Source organism: Eschrichtius robustus, chromosome 1, assembly GCF_028021215.1.
Source record: "Eschrichtius robustus isolate mEscRob2 chromosome 1, mEscRob2.pri, whole genome shotgun sequence".
Lineage (NCBI taxonomy): Eukaryota > Metazoa > Chordata > Mammalia > Artiodactyla > Eschrichtiidae > Eschrichtius > Eschrichtius robustus.
In genome coordinates, this window is record NC_090824.1 from 14,401,046 (window position 1) to 14,423,891 (window position 22,846).

General features: G+C 39.2%; 1 pseudogene; it reads right to left on the bottom strand.

Annotated features, from left to right (window-relative positions):
* Positions 1 to 623: 623 nt before the first annotated feature.
* Positions 624 to 22,846, bottom strand: part of LOC137767488 (10 kDa heat shock protein, mitochondrial pseudogene) — a 41,965-nt pseudogene continuing 19,742 nt past the window's right edge.

A 22,846-nucleotide genomic window follows, 5' to 3' on the forward strand; every position in this document is an offset into this window, starting at 1 on the left:
TAAATAAGCTGCATGTAGTGGCTACCTTGCTGGACAGCATGGATACAGGACATTTCCATCACTGCAGAAAGTTCTATGGGATGGCACACATCTAGCCCATTCATGAGGATTTTTATGTAGAAATATTTCTTTCTGAAGAAGGCATTACCTGCCATCTTTACTTTCCAAAGAGCCTTAGGCAGGGTCTTTCTGGTCAGCAGAATAATGAGAAAAGCCATTTCTGATTATTTGGACCTGTGTTTTTTTCCTCAGGGCTCAAATTATACCATAGTCCCCCGAAAGCAAAGAAAACACAGTCAGGGGCTCTCTGCATCCTCCATTCACCTGCTACCTAGAGCAGGGGTGGTGCTGTCTCTTTTACTCCCTAACAGGTGTAAAAGTTAATTTGCATATCATTTCTTAAAGCACCCAAGCCTCATTTTTTTTTCATGTATATACGTTTATTTGGAAATGTTTATATCAATACATTGAAACTAAATTTTAGAGACACTGGATGTCATTAGTTTGGATATCACTAGTTTATTTTACACAGAGAAATGTGAACATTATTTACATGATGAAAGATTTCAGAACTTCAGTGGAATGGGCAGCTTCACGTGATGCCATTTCAATAGTGACATATTTCAATTGACATATTTTCCAAGAATGTCACCATCTCCAAATAGGAAATAATCCTTGTTGTCTAGAACTACTTTGGTGCCTCCATATTCTGGGAGAACTTTATCTCCAACTTTCACGCTAACTGGTTGAATCTCTCTACCCTTTCCTTTAGAGCCTGATCCAACAGCTACTACCATGGCTTGCAATATTTTTCCTTGTGATTTTTCTGGAAGCGTAATACCTCCTTTGGTTACAGTTTCGGCTGCACTTCTTTCAACTAGTACTCAGTCAAAGAGGGGAAGAAACTTTCTAAATGTCTGTCCTGCCAGGATTCCGGCCGCCGCAGTTTGTAGTTCGTACTCTGCTCTCAGGCCACCGCTGAAAGGAGAGACCACCAAGCCTCATTTTAAAAGGGCCTGCCTTCCACTCACCCTCAAAAAAAGTGGTTTCCTTGTAAATGTTTGCCAGTCAAATCTCTCAACGAAGAAACACTGATTTGTAGCATTTGCCAACTACTGTGGTGTAAATACTCCCACCGTGGTCAATGATTTCAAGCTACCAATGTGACATCTCTGAACGCTGGAGGGGGGTGGGGAGTGATGCTCATGGTCTGGTAGAAAATGGCTCCAGCACATCACTTGGAGCACAGTGACATTTATGTGGGCTCCTCCCACTTCCACTCCCCCCATTTTCAGGAAACTATAGAATCTATATCTTAGAATATCCTTCACACACAAAGCAAAAATGTCCAAAGGCCTCGGTGTGTTGGATAAAAGTGAAATTTTAAGCGTAGCTGAATTTAGTAAGAAAGCTCACAAGTTAGTTTAACAAAATGTACAGAGGATTATAAACTTACCATTCTTGTAGCCCACATCTATACTCATAATTACCAACACAGACCTAATCAATATTGCTCTGTTTAAATGTAGCTCACCGTGATAAGTGAGATAAGTCAGAGAAAGACAAGTACTAAATGATATCATTTATATGTGGAATCTAAAAAAGTTAAACCTGTAAAAAAACCACAGAGTATAATGGTCACCAGGGGTTGGTGGGTAAGGCGGGGATAAGAGTGACGATGTTTAAGGGTACAAACTTGTGAGGAGTAGTAAATCAACCCTAGAGAGCTAATGCACAGTATGATGAATATAGACAATAATATTGTACTATAATTACATAATGTGATAAATATGGCTAAAATGGCAATTATATTGCAATATATAAATATATCAAAGTAACAGGCTGTACACCTTAAACTGACACAGTGTTACATGTCAAATTTATTCAATTAAAAAATGTAGCTGAAAGTGAGATCAGCTTTCATTAGCACTTTTTATTCGGGTCCAATGACAGCTGTACTCGTTGTCATCGGACAACCGTTGTTCCGTAAAAAGGAACAACATCAAATACATAAATAGCTTGAGAATTTATCTGAATTTCTCCTTGACCCATTCTTCCAGGAAAAAGATGTGTGTGCTCCATGAGGCTGAAATAAATGTTGGAAAGGCAAGATAGTCAATCTTAGATGCAATACATAGAGTGTGGGGCTGTAAACTGTAGAACCCAAACTGCCTCTGACAAGCCATAGGATCTTGGGGAAACCTTTAAAACTATTCAGGACCTCACGTTCCTCACCTATACAATTAAGGGTTGGAGTAGGTCAGTATTTTCTAAATTTTAGTCATTCTTACGTATGGCCATCACTATTTTTGTCATTTCCATATGCCACCTGCACTATGATTTTGTTAATATTTTTCTTTAATCAACTCACTTTTTGCTTAATTACTGATCCTTTTCCTAAGTAATACCTACCATCTATGAAATCATAGCTTCAATATGCTAGTTATGTTTTTTTCTAATACACATTGATACACAAACGTAACTGTAACTTCAACCAATGTGTGTGTAATTCCTAAAATTATCTTGTATACCACATGTGGCTGGCATCCTATGGGTGAGGTGACCTCTGTGGGTCCCACAGCGTTGCTGGTTTGAGAGCTGTCATAATTTCAGGCACTTCAGTGCTGACTATGGAAATCTCAGGATTGCGTCACATTGCAGTGACACTTGTCAATCAAGAAGACGAGTGAAACTGATGGATCATCTAGCCACATTGTTGTCCAGGTCTTTCATTACAGATAAACGTGGTATGAGACTTCTATTCTGAAATGTATTTACTCCTATACCAATATAACTCTCTCATTCCATCAAGCAGCAGAAAGATCTGATCAAAAATTTAAATGAACGCATTTTGCATATAATATTTTGTCTCTCACTATTAAGCTCAGTAAATAGGTTGAAATCTGCATATAAATCACTTATATTTGCCTAGATGTCTCTATGGGGGTTGCAGCGATGGCGCTTTAAATATCATGTGAAATTTTTAAGAGATTGCTGGGTATGGAAAAGCCTATGGAATTATTTTTATAAAAAAATAGGAATTAGAAAGTAGGACTTTCTTTAGAGTTGATGTGGCTTAAATAATTTCAACCAGATGAACAGTTGTCAACAATTTGCATTTAAAACATAATTAATTATGTTCGTCTGTCTGCTATTATACTAGGAAATTAAGATCCCATACATGTTTATAATAGGAAATTTCTCAATTGTCTTTTTAATCCACTATGAAGCTGCACATTTATTTCCACAGGAGGAAAGAAAAACATATTATGCTGCTAAGTAATACCAGTCTTTTCTAGGATTAGAAATCAGTGGATGGTTTGTGGGATTAGTGATTTCTATTCTCAAATGAAAACCAGATGGGCAAAACCAACAGCATAAACAGTTAAGGGAAAAAATTGGCAGAAAAAGTCACATTTGATAATTACATTTGTTGTTACACCTTCTCTTATTTATTGAGATAGTCAGAAACTTGGTTTGAAAGATAATATAACTCCTGAGCTCTGGTTTAACTCAATAAAAGTTCAGACTGTTTTGTTCGGGAATAATTAGGTAACAATATGATAATCGAGTAGTTCTTTTTATTAGAAACAAAATTCTTGCCCACAAAAAACTTTCAGCAAATGTTTGGCCTCTTGTTCATTTAAATGTGTAATAATCAGTTTATGTATCTATTTATACATAAAAAATAAGATAAATTTAGTGTATGCCTCCTACAGTAAATGTATATATAATTACTAACCATACATCTTAGTAATATCTGGTGTTTTGGCACAAATGCCAGGCACTAATTTACATCTACTTACGAACTAGAGAGTAGGAACAGTTATGTTAATCACTCAGTATTTTAGAGAACACGATACTGAAGAAATAGTGCACAGTTTAATCTAGGCAATTTGTCTAGCATCCCAGATTCACTGGCTCGTACAGTCATCCACATTCCATGATGGTTTACTGTGAGTTGGCTTCTGTGCTCAGCTCTTTGCCAACATTATCCCATTTATTAGCCCCACTTTTCAAAGGAGGAGACTGAGGCTCTGAAGGGGTAAGGTAACGGCCTAGGTTTATCCAGCCAGAATGTGGCAGAGCTGGGTTTGAGCACAGACACCCCACAGCTGGGCTGTGCTCTCAAGTCCCTGCTGCGTGCCAAACCCTCGGCTGAGTGCTGGAAAAACAACCACGAGTAAGACGTGGGTGCCGAGTTTAAGGAGATTATGCAGCCCTTCACTTAAAACCTCTGAAATTTTGAGTTGGAAGACACCATGGAAATCATCTGGCCAAATTCCCTTTTATCACAGATGAAAAAACCAGTGGCCTAAAGAGGGTAAGTGTCTTATCCACGGTGCCTATTGTAGAAAAGAGTATACATAAAGATAATGAATTGGTTGTTTAAAATGCTGACAATAACATTGCAGTATCTTTGTGGCTTGAATATGTATAAATTAATAATTTGGCCTATCTGCTCAAACATGTGATAAGAATATGGATGTCAGTGAATATTATATATGTCAACAAAAAATTAATCAGCCAATCTAAGAAAGAAATGGAAAATTTTATTCGAGCCAAATTTGAGGATTATAACCCGAGAAGAGCATCTCAGAAAGCTCTGAGGACTCTTCCACCGGTTAGAAATCAAGGCACAGTTATATAAGTTTTTTGAGACAGAGGGCTGTACGTCAAATGACGTATTATTGACAGTTCACATAATCCAGATCTAAGCGTAATCCTGGTGGGTCACGTGACCTCTTACAAGATTAAGGAGGAATGTTATCTTTTTTTTTTTTAATTTATTTGTTTTATTTATTTTATTTTTGGCTGAATTGGGTCTTCATTGCTGCGCGCGGGCTTTCTCTAGTTGTGGCGAGCAGGGGCTACCCTTCGTTGCGATGTGCAGGCTTCTCATTGCGGTGGCTTCTCTTGTTGCGGAGCATGGGCTCTAGGCGCGTGGGCTTCAGTAATTGTGGCTCACAGACTCATCAGTTGTGGTTCACGGGCTCTAGAGCGCAGGCTCAGTAGTTGTGGTACACGGGCTTAGTTGCTCCGCGGCATGTGGGATCTTCCCGGACCAGGGCTTGAACCTGTGTCCCCTGCATTGGCAGGCGGATTCTTAACCACTGCGCCACCAGGGAAGTCCAGGAATGTTATCTTTTAAGGAGTTGTCTTGCTGGTGCTGGGAGAATGTTGCTCTTTATGGCTGAGCAGGTGTTTCTGCCAACGGGGGAGGTCTGGTCCATGGGTAATGAAGGTACACAATGCACAGTGGGGCGAGAGGCAGGCCCAAGAGCAGAGAAGAATTTATGTTTAAATTTGTCTTGTCTTGCCATAAAATATGAATTTTATTTCACATAACTACAGCTAAAATAGAGGTTAAGAACATAAGATGGGGTAGGGGGAGGGATAAATTAGGAGTTTGGGATTAACAGATGCACACTACTGTATAAAAAATAGATAGGGGCCTCCCTGGTGGCACAGTGGTTAAGAATCCGCCTGCCAATGCAGGGGACACGGGTTCGAGCCCTGGTCCGGGAAGATCCCACATGCCGCGGAGCAGCTAAGCCCGTGTGCCACAACTACTGAGCCTGTTCTCTAGAGCCCGCGAGCCACAACTACTGAGACCGTGTGCCACAACTACTGAAGCCTGCGCACATAGAGCCCGTGCTCTGCAACAAGAGAAGCCACCGCAATGAGAAGTCCGCGCACCACAATGAAGAGTAGCCCCCGCTCGCCGCAACTAGAGACAAACCCACGCGCAGCAATGAAGACCCAAAGCAGCCAAAAATAAATAAATAAATTAAATTAAATGAATTTATAAAAAAGAAAAGATAAACAGCAAGGACCTACTGTATAGCACAGGGAACTATATTCAATATCTTGTAATAACCTATAATGGAAAAGAATCTGAAGAAGAATATACATACTGAATTACTTTGTTGTACACCTGATGCTAACACAACATTGTATTGGGTTGGCCAAAAAGTTCGTTCGGGTTTTTCCATAAGATGTTACAATAAATCAACTATACTTCTGAAACCGTGCACCTCAGATTGGGACTTGAACCCCCGTGGCGGGACTCGAACCCAACCTAAACCCACAGTCTTCCAACTGAGATCACACACCTGGTTTCAGGATTTAATGAAGCTCAGGTTCTTGATGTCTCATCGCATAAAGAATTCAGTGAGAGACAAAGTGATAGGTAAGAAGTGGGTTTATTTAGAGAGAAACACGCTCCACAGACAGAGTGTGGGCCATCTCAGAAGGCAAGAAAGGCACCAGGGTATGGGGTTGTCAGTTTTTATAGGGGTGGGTAATTTCATAGGCTAATGAGTGGGAGGAGTATTCCAGCTATTTCAGGAAGGGGCAGGGATTTCCAGGAACTGGGCCACCACCCAGTGTTTGATCCTTATGGTCGGTCTTGGAACTGTCATGGCGCCTGTGGGTGTGTCATTTAGCTTGCTGATGTGTTACAATGAGTGTATACTGAGGCTCAAGGTCTAGTGGAAGTTGACTTGTCCGCCATCTTGGACCCATTTGGTTCTAATCAGTTTATGTCATGTCCTTGGGCTATGCCATTCTTTCAAATGTTGTACCCTGCCCCCTTCTCTCCTGTTTCACTTCGATAAAAATTTTTTTTAAAAAAGAACATAAAATAATTCTGGTTAATTCAATTCAACAATAGAAATTGAGTGCCTATGTGCAGGGCACAGAGATAACTTGCTGGGTAAATAACTATGAACAAGCTGTACAGGGTAGGAGAGACAGATAATATAATTACTATTCAGTGTGATAAGGGGAGGTTCAGGGTGTTATTGACACGTGGCAGGGACACATAGCCCAGTGAAGGGACATCAGAGTTGGAGAGAGTGTTAGGGAGAGGGCAGGAAGGAGGAAGGTGACCCAGATGGAAGGATGTTCCTATGTCACGCCCCCTCGAGAGATCGCTGGACCTGTTTAAGGACCTTGTGCCCTGTTCCTTCCATTTGCTCCTTGAGGTCTACCTTCCACCCTTTGCCCCCTCCTCTCTGAAGGGAGACTGACTTGCAGGGACTACATTGGTGAGCACCAGTGTGCTCTATGGCTGCCAGTTGTGGTGAAGCCAATGGGGAGCTCCAGGAGGAGATTTGGATGGAGATTTGGATGAAGGACCTGAAGTGAGTTCAGGTCCTTGTGGAGGGGTTTCTGGCTGGCTGGTGGTGTCCTGGGACACCTCTCCATTTTCTCTTCCAAGGTCCTGTAACTGCTCCCTCCTTCAGGTGATAACAGCCCTGAGGCACTGCACTATCTCTGTGGTTTTCCTACACCCCACCCAACACTTTGTACACAGTCCCACAATTATGCCTTCCTTGAATTATCTTAATTTCATATGCAGGGTTTCCTGAAAGGGAAGAAGCAGGAATGCAGAGTGATGTTGGTGGGATTAGCCAGGTGGGTGGGGACAGACTCAGGAGAAGGTTTATAATCTAGGTTAACAGAGTTTGGAATGTAGCCCAAGGAGAGCCTTGTGGGCACAGTAGGAATTTGGATTGTATTCTTCGAGTGTTGGAAGGGCATTGGAGGATCTACAGCAGGGAAGTGACAAGATATGATTTATGATTTTCAAAGATCAGTGGACTTTGAGTAAAGCAGATTACCCTCCATCATGGAGCGGTGGGGTTGGGGAGGGGAGCTCATACAATTAGTTGAAGGTCTTTATTCTTTTTTTAATGAACTCATTTATTTATTTTTATTTATTTTTGGCTGCATTGGGTCTTCGTTGCTGCGCGTGGGCTTTCTCTAGTTGCGGCGAGCGGGGGCTACTCTTCACTGTGGTGTGTGGGCTTCTCACTGTGGTGGCTTCTCTTGTTGCGGAGCATGGGCTCTAGGCACGCGGCCTTCAGTAGTTGTGGCGTGTGGGCTCAGTAGTTGCGGCGCACGGGTTTAGTTGCTTCGCGGCATGTGGGCTCTTCCTGGACAAGGGCTTGAATCCGTGTTCCCTGCATTGGCAGGCAGATTCTTAACCACTGCACCACCAGGGAAGTCCCAGTTGAAGGTCTTAATAGAACAAAGCCTGATGTCCCCTGAGCAAAAAGGAATTCTGCCAGCTTGTGGCCTTTAGACTTGAGCTGCAACATCAACTCTTCCCTGGGTCTCCAGACTGCTGGCCTACCCTGCAGATTTTGGACTTACCAAGCATCTATAATCACATGAACTTGTTTCTTAAAATCAATCTCTCTCTCTCTCTCAATAAATATATGTATATATCTATATCTATCTATCATCTATCTATCTATCTATCTATCTATCTATATATATATATATATAGAGAGAGAGAGAGAGAGAGACACTGGGTATACTATATGATCTATGCGTTTATTATACCCATTTCTAAGACGTGTGTGTATGCACGCGTGTGCATGCATGCATGCATATCTCCTGTTGGTTCTGTATCCCTGGAGAACCCTGAGTAATACAGACAGCAAGTGCCCTTGATTTGGAGGCAGTTGTTTGGATATGAGCTTTGATACCCCGATCACTGTCGGATGAGGTGGCCACACTGCACAGAGCACAGGTCCACAAACTGGTAGAGCTGCTCCTCTGTTCACGGATCTCAGATCATGCACCTCTAGCAGGTCTTTGAGGCCCCTTTGGGGCTCAATTTCCTCCTCTTTAAAATGGGAAAAGTAGTATCTTCCCTGCCCAACTCACATGATTTTTGTGCACATCAAATAAGACAATGTATTCAAGCACATTAAAAAATGACCACATACAGACACAACATATTAGGTATTATTTTATTCGGCCTGTAATTCTGCCACACACATTCTTGAAATTGTGTGTTGGCAGCAGACAGTTTTGAAAGTCAGACAAACATGTGGCACGCATTCAGCGCTTGCACACGCTGTCCTTTCTGTCTGGAGTGGCTCTTCTGCTACCTTAAGTCTTAATTTGGAGCAAGGGGAGGGTGTTGGGTGGAGGGAGAAAGAGGAGTTAAGAATCAGGCAAAGGTTTCGGGCTCAAACACATGTATGGATACTGATCACATTAAATAAAATAACAAAATAACTTAGCAAAGTGAAATATTGAACATGAGCTCTCCATCTCAAGGATGCTATCTGACATTAGGATATGTTACTAAAGGAAGAATATATTTAGGGGTGTGTGTATGGGGTGACAGCGGGGACAGTGAGATGGAGAGGGTGGGATGATGAGTTTTAAATGGAACCTGTTGCATCTGCAGTGTTTATGGGACATCTAAATGATAATATGCAAGATAACTCAGGTTGGAGATAGAGGCTGGAAATAGACACTAAGAAGAGCAGCTGACATTTCATGTGTTTTTATACCATGTGCCAGACACTGTACTAAACATGTTGTATGTATGATCTCATTTAATCATTAAACAGTCCTGTGAGATCAGTCCTTTTATTATACCCATTTCTGAGATTCTACAGCTAGAACATGGTTCATTTGAGATTTAAACCCAAACAATCTGGCTGGAAGGTCTCAGTTTACAGGCAACAAATAAAGCTACAGGGATAAGTGAGTGTGCTTAGGCAGAGTATGCAGTTTAAGCAGAGGGCAGACAGCGGAATTCTAGGAAACAAGAACTTTTACTAGTAAATCATGAGAGATTTCCTTGGAAAAGATGGAAAGGGAGAGTTCAGAAGGAGAAGAGGAAAGCTGTGTAGAAGGTGAGTTAGGGAATTCAAGGGGGGAGCGTGTTTCCAGAGATCCTTCCCCTTTGCCGGGAAGCCAAGTGGAGCAAGGCTGTGACACGGATATTGGAATTAGGAACCAGGGGTGGTGCTGGGGGCAGGCAGATGTCCTCAAGAGGAGCTTCAGCAGGTGGGTCGCTGTGGTAAGGGATTTGGGCTCAGTCATGGGCTTTCGACCGAGCCTGGGTCACCTGGCCTCTCCCCTGCGGAGGGCCACTGACACGGCACACATCACTGATTTCTCTGATAAAGGAATGTTGCCACTCGCTCACTCTCTTTTTTTCTTTTCCTCGGCAATTTGTCATTTCGTTTATTTGGTTTTACCACCTTCCCAGCTTCGCTGCAATAATGAGACCGTCTTTGCCACAAGATGCAACTTTGAATGACACATCTGTTCTTCTTTTTCCTACCTTCACTAAGTTTCCTCTGACACTAGAGGGAAGATGTGATAAAGATAAATTTAACAGTGGAATTGGGAAGTTAAGGCAGCTCTCAATCTGTTTATCTTTGGAAACCATTATACAGAGGAAAAGTTTTCATTTAGCTCATGGTAGCTGCATACACACAAATATAATGCAAGGTCTTTTTTCCCCACAGATGGTCTCTCAGAAAAGAAGCTGTTGCCTTAAGTTAGAATCTTTACAAAGTCTCTCATATTACAGAGTGCTGTCTGAGTTGCTTTATTTTCAATAATAACACCATTGGGAGAAGACGTTGTTTTAATATTCTTATAGTGGTAAGTTATGGCATCAGTTAAAAAGAAAACTTTAACACAGATTTAGTAATTATTAATAGTAAAATGACCTCTCGGTCACGTGTGTTGGAAATTGTTGAGAATAAACCTTTTAAAAACACTTTAAGAAGTGAGATAAGTCAGACAGAGGAAGGTAAATACTGTACGATATCACTTATATGTGGAATCCAAAAAAGCCAAACTCATAAAAACAGATTGCAATGGTGGTTACCAGGAACTGGGGCTGGGGGGATAGGAGAGATGTTGTTTAAGGGAAGAAACTTGTAACTAGTAGATAAATAAGTTCTGGGGATCTATACACAGCATAGTGATTATAGTTAACAATATTGTGTTATAAACTTCAAAGTTGCTAAGAGACTGGATCTTAATTTTCTCACCATAAAAATGAAATGATAATTATGTGACATAATAGAGGTGTTAACTAACACTACTGTTGTAATCATACTGCAATATATAAATGTACCAAATCAAAATATTGTACACCTTAAACTTATACAAAGTTATATGTCAATTGTTTCAAGAAAAAAAAGACAAACAATTTAAGAAGTAATAAAGTAAGTGATTATGGAGTTCACAAATACTAAATGGCTACTTTTAACTTAGGGTACAATTTCCAAGGTCACTCATTATTATATAGAGATTCCAAAAGTACTGTATCTTAAACAATTTAGAAGGAAACAAAGGTGATGTGTTCTAAAAAATCTCTAGGAAACTCAAAAATTGACTCCAGTGATGACAGATATGGTAAAGCATATAAAGACTTTGAATAAAATTGTCGCATGAGAGTTTATAACATGAGATTTTAAATATACATAATTAAAGTAAATATTATGCATAGCTATTTGGCTGTTTCATCTGCATTCCTGAAAGTTTATATTATATTCAAATTGCCAGAAGGCTTTTGTTCCATATTTTCTCATAGAGTATTGCCTATATACACAATTGCCTTACATTTGGGCACGTAAGGTATTCCATAAGCCACAATGTCAACAGGGTAGGTATCTTGGGCTCAGTATTCATACATGACTGCCTATAAGCACAGCAAAGAAAGAGCTGGACAACTTAAGTAAAAGATGCAGCTCCTAAAGGCCATCCCAAGCACGGCTGTATCCACAGAGCGTTTGAATATTCAATAATGTGCCTCGTGAATTTGATCAGCATTGGCAGCGGCCACAGGCTGCATTGCCCTGATGGAATAGCCGAGGTTGGAGAGAGCTATCCCACTCAAAGTCATACTCCTTTTCCAGGTCAGCCCACAACCAATGGCTGGTCACCACGGTACAGAGGCTCCACCCCAGTGCCCCAACTCAGAACAACTCTGAATGGCTATCCCAGCTCCAGAGCCCCCGGCGGGGTCGGCTGAGACCTAGCAGTGGCTACACTGCAGCTCAGCTTCTCCTCTTCCCAGTCTACCATCCTTCCCTTCACCCCACAGGTGTTCCTCTCAAGAGCACTCCCCAGATAAATCTCCTACGTGCCAATTTCTGCCTCAAAAGAAGAGGGAAACCCAACTGCCTAAGTGCTGAATAAAATAGAGAAAAATATAAATGTGATTTATTTGACTCCACTGAGTACAAGCTTCTTTTTGTCAGGCAACACAAAAAATGGACACTGAATAGAGATTCTGCTTTTCACATGAAAGCATGTTGGCCATTGCGGGCCGGAAGGGGGGCTGGTACCCATAACATTTTTAAATGAAGGATGAGACAAAGTTATTTCTTTATGACACTAATAGTGCCAGTGAAGTCATTTTACATTACCAAGTGGTTTTTCTCACTAATCATTTCACTGCCCATCACCACAATTCTTAAGGCAGAGGACCAGACATTAGATTTTTCTAGAAATACAAACTCAAGTCCAAATGATTTCAGCACAGTGTTTGAAGATTTCTCAATTTTATGCTTGATTTTTTAAAAAATTTGTTGAAGACATAAGAAAAAGATACAATATTGGGTAAGTTTGTTTTAAACACATCCAACATCTAAATGTTGCAACAAAACATAAACAATAACTATGATTTACAAATTGTAAATAAATATATAAAAGTGAGCTCAACCACATAAGCCATTAGGGAAACTAAAATTAAAACCATAACAAGATACCATTACATACACTCCAAAATGCCTAAAATAGGAAAAACCAAAAATCCTGACAGTACCAAGTGTCAATTAGAGCAATGGATCCTTTGAGGAAATGCTGGTGGAGTATGTGAATTGGTAGAGCTACTTTTGGCATCATCTTGATCCAGTATTTCTAGGGCTTTATCAAATTTTTTGGACTTTTCAAGGACCCAACTCTGTAAACTCTGCTGATTTTGTTATATGTTTGTTTTCTATTTCACTAATTTCTCCTCTTATTTATGTTATTTCCCTCCTTCTCCTTTCTTTGGGTCTATTATGCTATTTTCCCCTAACTTCTTGAGAGGTTGCTTAGCTAATTCATTTTTAGCCTTTTTATTTTTTCAAACGTATGCATTTAATGATAAAAATTTTCTCTAAACACTGCCTTAGCTGTATCTTACAAGTTTTGGTATGTTGTATTTTCATTATTATTCACTTCAGAATATTTTCTCTTTTGCATTATGCTTTATTTTTAACCTATGCTAATTAAGAACTATACTCCTTAATTTCCAAATATTTTGGGGATTTCTAGGGTTTTTAAAAAAAATTATTAACTTCTATTAAATTCAGTTGCAGCCTGAGAAGCTGTGTATGATTTTAATTATTTTAAATCTATGGCTCAACATATGGACAATTTTCTCCATATGGATAATAAATTCTCCATATATGTTTGATAAGAATGTGTATTCTACAGTTGTTGGATAAAGTGTTCTCTCTATGTTAAATTTCTTAACTCATGCTATTCAATTAACTTATAGTCTTACTGATCTTTTTTGTCTGTTGCTCTATCAGGTTACTGAGTGGAGTATATTAAAATTTTTCATTATGTGTATGGATTTATCTATTTCTCCTTTTAACTTTGTCTTGTAGAGATATATAATTAAATATCCCTCATTATCTCCAGTAATGCTTCTTGCTTTAAAGTCTACTTTGACTGATAATAGTACATCAGTTTTCTTCTTATTTTGTTCACATAGTATATATTTTTCTATCTTTTTGCTTTCAACTTATCTGTATCCTTATGCTTAAGATGTGACTAGTGTAAACAGTATGTCATTGTTTCAATCTAGTCTCAAATTTTTTGTCTCTTAACTGAAAAATGTAGTCAATTTACATTTAATGTAATTACCAATGTATCTGGATATAAATCTACCATCTTACCATTTGTTTTCTATTTGTTCCACATGTTCTATGTTCCCTTTTCTCTCTTCCTTGTGTTATTATTCATTAATTCCATTTTTGTTATTACATTTTCCAGTTCTCTTCATTTGTTGTCTATGTATTTTAAACTATTCTTTTTAGTAGTTGCCCAATAGATTACAACATGCATTCCTGGTTTACTTAAAGTATGATATAACAAAACTACAATGAGGTATCACCTCACACTGGTCAGAATGGCCATCATCAAAAAATCTACAAACAATAAATCCTGGAGAAGGTGTGGAGAAAAGGGAACCCTCTTGCACTGTTGGTGCGAATGTAAATTGATACAGCCACTATGGAGAACAGTATGGAGGTTCCTTAAAAAACTAAAATTAGAACTACCATACGACCCAGCAATCCCACTACTGGGCATATACCCTGAGAAAACCATAATTCAAAAAGAGTCATGTACCACAATGTTCATTGCAGCTCTATTTACAATAACCAGGACATGGAAGCAACCTAAGTGTCCATCAACAGACGAATGGATGAAGAAGGTGTGGCACATATATACAATGGAATATTACTCAGCCATAAAAAGAAACGAAATTGAGTTATTTGTAGTGAGGTGGATGGACCTAGAGTCTGTCATACAGAGTGAAGTAAGTCAAAAAGAGAAAAACAAATACCATATGCTAACACATATATATGGAATCTAAAAAAAAAAAAAAAAGGTTCTGAAAAACCTAGGGGCAGGACAGGAATAAAGACACAGACGTAGAGAATGGACTTGAGGACATGGGGAAGGGGAAGGGTAAGCTGGGATGAAGTGAGAGAGTGGCGTTGACATATATACACTACCAAATGTAAAATAGATAGCTAGTGCTAAGTAGCTGCATAGCACAGGGAGATCAGCTCTGTGCTTTGTGACCACATAGAGGGGCAGGATAGGGAGGGTGGGAGGGAGACGCAAGAGGGAGGGGGTATGGAGATATATGTATACATATAGCTGATTCACTTTGTTATACAGCAGAAACTAACACAACATTGTAAAGAAATTTTACTCCAATAAAGATGTTTTAAAAAAAGTAAGATATAAATTGTTACTTTATTTCTTCTTTGATAATACTTGAAACTAAAAATACATTAAGTCCATTTACCCCTCACACTTTGGGCTGTTACTGTAATGTACCTTAATTGTATCTGTATATTTCAAGCCCCACAGGACATTATAACTATTGCTTCATAGAGTAAATATTTAAATTTATGTACATATTTATCATTCATTCTTTTTCTGCAAATACCATCTAGGATCATAGTTCTTCTTCCCAAAATTTTCTCTTTCACATTTGCATTAGAGAAGGTTTGCTGCTAAAAAAAAACCTCAGTTTTCACTTGCCTAAATATGTTTTTATTTTATCCTCATTTTTGAGGAATATTTTTGCTGGGCATAGAATTCTAGGTTGGCAGCTATCTTCTTTCAGTACTTGGAGGATATGATTCCACTGCATTCTGGATTCATTGCTTCTGTTGAGAAGTCAGCTGTAAGTCCTATAGTATTGCTTCTTTGAAGCTCATATAATTTTTCTTCTGGAGGCATCTAAGATTATCTCTTTGTCTTTGTATTTTAGCAGCTTTACTACCAAGCATATGTATATACATACTGCTTGGGTATTCATAGCACTTCTTGAATCTATGAGACCACTAATATCTCTGCTTACTTTCTCATTTTCTCAGCCACACTCCACTCCAAATACCAGGCTTACCTCTTTGGGTTTTCCCTCATTCAAATCTTGATCCTACAAATTATCTCTGCTTTGATATTTCTATGATATCTTTAGAGTTTGGGTGTGTGTGTGTGTGTTTAATATTTGCTTCAGTTTTTCTAGTTTTTCTCAGGAGCATTGGTATAAAACACCTCATTAGTCACTCTAAAAGTTTTGATTAATCTTTTAAAAAATAATTTGCCTACATTTGAATATCCACATGTGTTCTAAATGGCCATAAAGTTGTTTGCAGATATCAAAATTCAGAGAAACACTTAGGTAGATGTTTTGATAGGGAACAAAGTAAGGACAGTAAGGGATTGATTTGGAGCACACTTCAAGAATTTTAAATTGTTTAAAGTGTTTGAGTTAGTAAAGTGCTCTAGATGATGGTAAAGTGTAGTACAATCATGAGTGTGGAGGTATAAATCTTTGGAGTTGAGGTGTGAAAAAAGTGTGAGGTAAGGATTTTAGACAGGTTACCCTGTTGGAAACCAAGAACCCCTAAAAAGACTGTGGTACCTGTGATGGAGGGACTGAATTGTCTTTGATGAATCTGGGGAATTATATTGATTATTTCATAAATTCCTTCCCTATTTGTGAAGTGCCTCTACCATGCTAACCTCTGGACCAGTAGATGACAGACATGAAGGGTGGTAAAATGCTACATAATTGGATGGCACGAGGTTCAAAGAGGAAGCAAAGCCCAGATGAAGGTAGAGAAGTAATGACTTGGCTGCCACAATGAGAAGCTAAGGGAATATCAAGCCCTCTTGCATTGACACCACCCCCAGCTCCTGGCCTATTCACATGTCAATCCTGTGAGAATGAACAGCTGCTGAAGAGTCCTATAAAGAACACCCATGGCCTCGAGGGAGAGTAGATTTCAGTTATAATTAGGAAGTGGAGGGAATATTTTGTGAAGTGATGGAATATGTTAGGAAATTTGCTTAGCATTTAATAGGGATTCCAGGGGATAAAATGGAGAGTTTGGGAGAGAGAAGAGTGCCCATAAAAAACACTTCCATGTCATTTGAAGAGCATGATGATGAAGTTAGGGCTGAGATATTCTAGCAATCAATACTGAGACCAGTGATGTTTACTCATGACAGTGGGAGAGTAAACTGTAAAATGTTTGCTGACAACATAGCATCCTTCAGATAACTTAGAGCCAAAGACATCTACAGATGGTCCTAACTCAATTAGGAAATGATTCACACAATAACAGGCATAGTTTTTTATAAATTATGTACATAGATAAGAATAACTTAGAGTGTAATGATTTACGTATTCAACTTAAATTGCTATAAGAATAACCCATTAAAGAAAAAGCATCATAGCTTTTGACATGGTGCAACACTATTGTGTTATATGATATGTATATTGAAGGCAAATAATAGACTGAGCTAAAAAGCGCAACAGTATTAAAATCATTCTGAATCCCATTAGACAAATAAATGACATTCCCATCTCTAGAACGTAACAAATAGGAAAAACAAGAAAGAACAAGACAACAAAGAGACTGTGGTAACATTAAGAGAGGGAAAGTTTCCAAAAACTATTGTTAAAAGAAAATGTAGCCTCGAGCAAGAGGCGTGTTTGGAAAAAGTCATCATTTTTTAGGAAGTTGCTAGTGCATGGGGTCCTTTACAAGTAGACATTCTCCAGCTTGGGATCATCAATTTGCCTTTGAGATGCCAAAGGCGAAAATGGCATTTCTAGAACAAATATGATACATGAATACAGAAAAATAAAAAGTGTAAGGCTTTGTTACATTTTCCCCCCATCTTTGTATACGGTCAAATTGGTAATTTTCATGGTAGTCTGTTCATGGTGGAGAGTGGGCACGGGCAAGGCATAAAAAGGCTTTCGAGATAACATTTTGCAACCAGCATATTCTTTGACTTTCTTTTTTTAGACCATGCTTTAGTTTTTCTTCCTTGGATTTTTTTTCTCTGTGTAAGTTATCTTTAAATAATAACATCCGTTTTCTTACTAGTATGCACTGCTTGTAATGACTTCAATGAAATATGCAGGTCATTTGGAGCATAGAACTGTTTTGTGATTTACATCATTACAAAATATGTCCCATTAAGATGATGCACAAGCTGAACTGGAGTTAATGAACCTGAATTCTTGCAGGATAATTCAAACTTTAAGGGTGATATTAACTTAAATAAAATAAGAAAGGTAGGAAAAATCAGGTTCATTGTACACCAGAGATCATGATCTTTATCCTCTCAGTTCATTAAAGCATATCTATTGCTCACGTTACTCTCAGACCATTATTAGAGTGGTTGTAGAGCACATATACATATGTAATTAAGTACCCCTCTGCGCCCATAAAAGAACTGCACGTGTTTCCACAGGGAATGCATGGGGAATTTGATTCAGAAGCCTGTAAGAGAGTGTAAGTACCTTTAACCTTTATGGAATGCTGCATGGACTTGTGTGGAATATTCCCATGTAGTATTCAAAACAAGGGTGGAAACACTATAGCCCATGGCCAAATCCAGCCCACTGCTTGTTTTGTAAATAAAGTTTTATTGGAACACAGCCACTCCTATTTGTTACATATTGTCTGCTTTAGCCCTGTAACAGCAGAACTGGGTAGGTGCCACAGAGACTGCATGGCCCAGAAAGCCTAGAATATTTACTACCTGGCTCTTTAAAGAAAAAGTTTGCCAAGTCTCGACCTACCTGTTTTTTGTTACCTACCTGTTGACCATATACGTCATCACAAAATGAGTAAAAACCTCTATTAATCAAATATTATTTGAGGGCAGAATATTTATATGGTATATAGTGTCAAGGTCCTAGGATCCACTTGACCTACTTAGGAATATCAGTCTTTTTAAAAAGCCTATACTTGGTATCTTAAACTCTCCTGTTGTCAAGAAATCAAATAAATAAATAAATAAAAACAATAGCCACTAGTTTCGTAAACCCTCCTGAAATACAATGTCTCGTGTTCCCCTTCTGGCTCTGTGGCAGCTGTTAACTATCAAATACTATTTCTAGAACTGTGCTGACATCAGTCGACAATCATACACAAAGCTGTTTGGCAGGACATACACCGAGCAAGTTGAGGCTGTTAAAATGAAACGGCTCCGTTAAAATTAACCCTATTCACATGGCAGGGAAAGTACCTAAGTTTGCCAAATCAAACCCTTCCTATATCAGTGGGGAAGAACCATTTGCCAACCTCTAAAAAGGTAATTTAGACACAGGACAGCAGAAAAACAAAGAAGAAAAACCCTCCAAAATTAAAATGATAAAAATTTACTTGACAGCAAAAGTACTTCCAAATGTATGAAATTGAATCCAAAACTGAGCCTGCAACAAATTTAACTGACAAGAAAATCTGCATAATGGACTTGGTTTTATTATTAATGCTAATATGGGTACTCTTTTGTTCTATTGTGCTGATGGCAAGAAGATAAATGCCCACCGAAGGCACTAAAATATCTCCACTCTGTTGAAATACTGATTGTAGTTAGAATGCAAACACTTATTCTTCACTTGTAACAAAAAAAAAAAACTTTTTTAAAGGAAGTGCTACTATAGAAGCCATTTCAGAATCAGGTACAGCTTTGAAATAGAATTTCTTAAAATAACTAGATGCAACACTTAAAAAAAACCCACTTTCTTTGTGAAATTTAAAATTATGTAGATACAATTTTATCAAAATGATAAATACATTCCTTCCATGATTTTTAATTAGCACCTCTTTAAAATGAATAATTAGCCTTACATAGTCCTTATAATTCATGGTTGACGTTTACCTTCAGGGCAACCAATCAAATACTGTATGATATCACTTATATGTGGCAACTAAAAAATAATACAAAGGAATGTGTATGCAAAACAGAAACAGACTCACAGATATAGAAAACAAACTAGTGGTTACCTGAAGGGAGGGGTGAGGGGAGAGGCAAGGGAGGGGAACATGATTAAGAGATACAAACTACTACGTATAAAATAGATAAGCAACAAAGATAGATTGTATAGCACAGGGAATTATAGCCATTATCTGGTAATAACTTTTAATGGAGTATAAGCTGTAAAAAAACTAAATCACTATGCTGTACACCTGAAACTAATATAATATTGTAAATCGACAATACTTCAATTAAAAAGAGAAACCAAATGGTGTAAATGCTTTTTTTCTGCCAGCTCACCTCTCCCTGAAAATCAATATTTAAAGTCCTCTCCTCCTCCGAAACCCACGTCACCTGGGGGATGGGCAGCAGCTAGACAGGGCTTGCAAGAGGAGGGGACTGCGCCCAAGAATGTTTGCAGTTGGATGGGCCAAGGGTCTGGAAGCCAGGAGTTCAGGCCAAGGCTGGACTGTGTCAAGCCAGTAAACCAGTAAAATCTGAGAAGGAGCAATTGGGTTTTGAAGATCAAGACTAGCAGAAGGTCAGAAACTCTTGGAGGTTAGTAACAGCAAGGAAATAGAATCTAGGGATGTCAGCTCTTAAGGTAACATCTATTTGTGTTCGCTTTTATGGGTCTTGTTTGTACTGCTCCCCGGTTGCAGGCAGAGTAGTGGTTACAGCTACTCTGAGGGTGAAATTACTGTGGATAAACCTTGATCCTGGTTGCAGCCAGTCTTTAATTACAAGAAGGCTGTTACAGACCTCGGTGATGTAGAGATTATTTAAATAGAGATTACACCTGTGGTCCAAGCCTGTGCTAATCATTCTAAATTCTCCCGCCACTTGCTTTCTCTATTTATTAATTTATTTAACCTTTTCCCACTTTCTAGATCAGTTCTGTCTGTGGTACACAGAATTTTAAGATGGCCCTGAAGGTTCCCCCATGCCCTGGCATATACACCCTATATAATCACCTCCACTTGAATGTGCGTAAACCAGTGAGTATGATGGGATATCCCTCCTTTGATTAGGTTACTCTTCAGTTGACTGAGTTAGTCAAAAGGGAAATTATCAGAGGAGAAATAATATCCTACTGGCCTCAAGGATAAAAAACAAACTGCCATGTTATGAGATGAGGGGGACACATGGTAAGGACCTCAAGGTGGCCGCTCGGAGCTGCAAGCAACCCCTTGGCAATGTGGATACAACAAAATGAATTCCAACAACTAGGGAGCTTGGAAGAAGATCCCGAGCCTCAGAGGAGACCCTAGGCTACAGGCTGATTGCAGCCTGGTGAGACCCTGCGGAAAGGACCCACCTAAGCTGTACCTGGGTTCCTGACTTATGGAATCTGAAATAATAAATTTGTGCTGTTTTAAGCCACTCAGTTTATGGTAATTTGTTACACAGTAAAAAGAAACTAAGACCCTGTCCAGTAGAATTTTCCATCATAATGGAAATGTTCTATATTTGTGCAGCTGATATGGTAGCCACTAGCCACATGGGCTACTGGGCATTTGAAATGAGGCTAGTACAAGTGAGGAAACTGAATTTTCATTACTTTGAACTTAAGTTGCCATATGTGGCTAGTGGCTACCCTAATGGACTGTACAGTTCTAGATTAATAATAATGAAGACAGCAATCCTTTGATTTTAATGTTCTTGATTACCAATAGCTCTCCTCTGAGTCCAATTTTTGAAATTTAATCTGAAATTCTCTAAAACGACTATATGAGGAACCATGCATGATCTAGCCCCTGCTCCCTGTCTTCAGCTCATCCTTTTCTCTAAACCTTCTTCCAGTCATCTGAGTGATCAAGTTCTCTCTCACCTGAAGCCTCCCGTCTGTAAGAACATTCTTACTTTCATTCTTCATCTGTCTAATACCTACTTAATATTTAGGTCTCAGTCCAAATGTCACTGTCTGGGAGAGAATTCTCTGATGCCCTGCATCAGTTAGCTATTTCTAACAATAGCTGTGTAACAAGCCAAAACTCAGTGGCTCAAAAAATAATCACTTATTATTGTAGTTCATGCACCTATAGGTCCACTGGGTCATCTGACGTAAGCTGGGATCACACATGAGCCTGTGGGATGGCTGGAGGCTTCGCTTTAAGCCAGGATTGACTGGAGCACATTAGGAGGGTCAGGTTGCTTTGAGTGTCTGTCCTCCTTCTGGGACCAGCAGGCTAATCTGGGTATAGTCTTCTCACAGCAATGACAGAAGTACAATAGGCAAATATAAATACAGGTGGACTCTTGAGACTTAGACTCAAGACTGGTACAACATCATTTTTGCCTCCTTCTCTTGGTCAAACCAAATTCCAAGGCCAAAGCCAGAATTAAAGGTGGGAAGTGCGCTCCACCCCTTATGTGGGAGAGGCTGGAACAATCACATGACAAAAGGCTTGGATAGAGGAAAGGAAGAAGAATTGGGGGTCAATGATGACATCTTCCATATTTGCTTCATCTAAATTAGATTCTTCACTTTTTTTTTTTTTTTTGGCTGCGTTGGGTCTTTGTTGCTGCGCACAGGCTTTCTCTAGTTGTGGTGAGTGGGGGCTACTCTTTGTTGCGGTACACGGGCTTCTCATTGCGGTGGCTTCTCTTGTTGCGGAGCACGGGCTCTAGGCGCACGGGCTTCATTAGTTGTGGCATGCAAGCTTCAGTAGTTGTGGCTCGCGGGCTCTAGAGCACAGGCTCAGTAGTTGTGGCGCGTGGGCTTAGTTGCTCTGTGGCATGTGGGATCTTCCCAGACCAGGGATCGAACTGTGTCTCCTGCATTGGCAGGCAGATTCTTAACCACTGTGCCACCAGGGAAGTCCAGATTCTTCATTCTTAATGTCTCAGGAAAGACTTTTCTTTCAAGGCACTTGTACTTGGTAATTGTTTACTTATTTGTGAGATTACTTGTTTACTGACAGTCTCCCTCATAACGCTGTGAGCCCAATGAGGTCAGGAATCATATTTATTTTATTTGCTGTGGTGTCACCAAAACCTGTGACACTCAATTATTTAATTGAATAAAAATGAACAGAATATCTGAAAAACATTTTGAAAGTTGAATATGTTCTGATAAGCAGGATCTGATAACAGATAGTTAAAGGTTGAGCAAAATTTGGTAGCTGTTATCAGAGCATGAGGAGGTATCAGTTGTCATATTAATTCATGAAAATCAAGAGAAGTAATTGAATAATAGGAGAATGTGTGTGTATATCTGTGTGTATACATATACATATAAAATTTGTATGTATGTGTATGAATAGATAAGGGCAATAGAGTTAGAGGAAGGAGAGAAGGAGGGAAGGAAAAAAGGAAGGAAGGAAGGAAGGAAGGAGTAATTGACAGGTTAAAGCAGTCACTGACAAGATATATCTACCCCTGGAAGTGTAACACAAAAATCCCCTATTCATCAGTGAGTAATCAACCAGAATATACATCATGTAGGAGCTCATAATAGAACAATAGACTCCGTGTATATAATATTGTT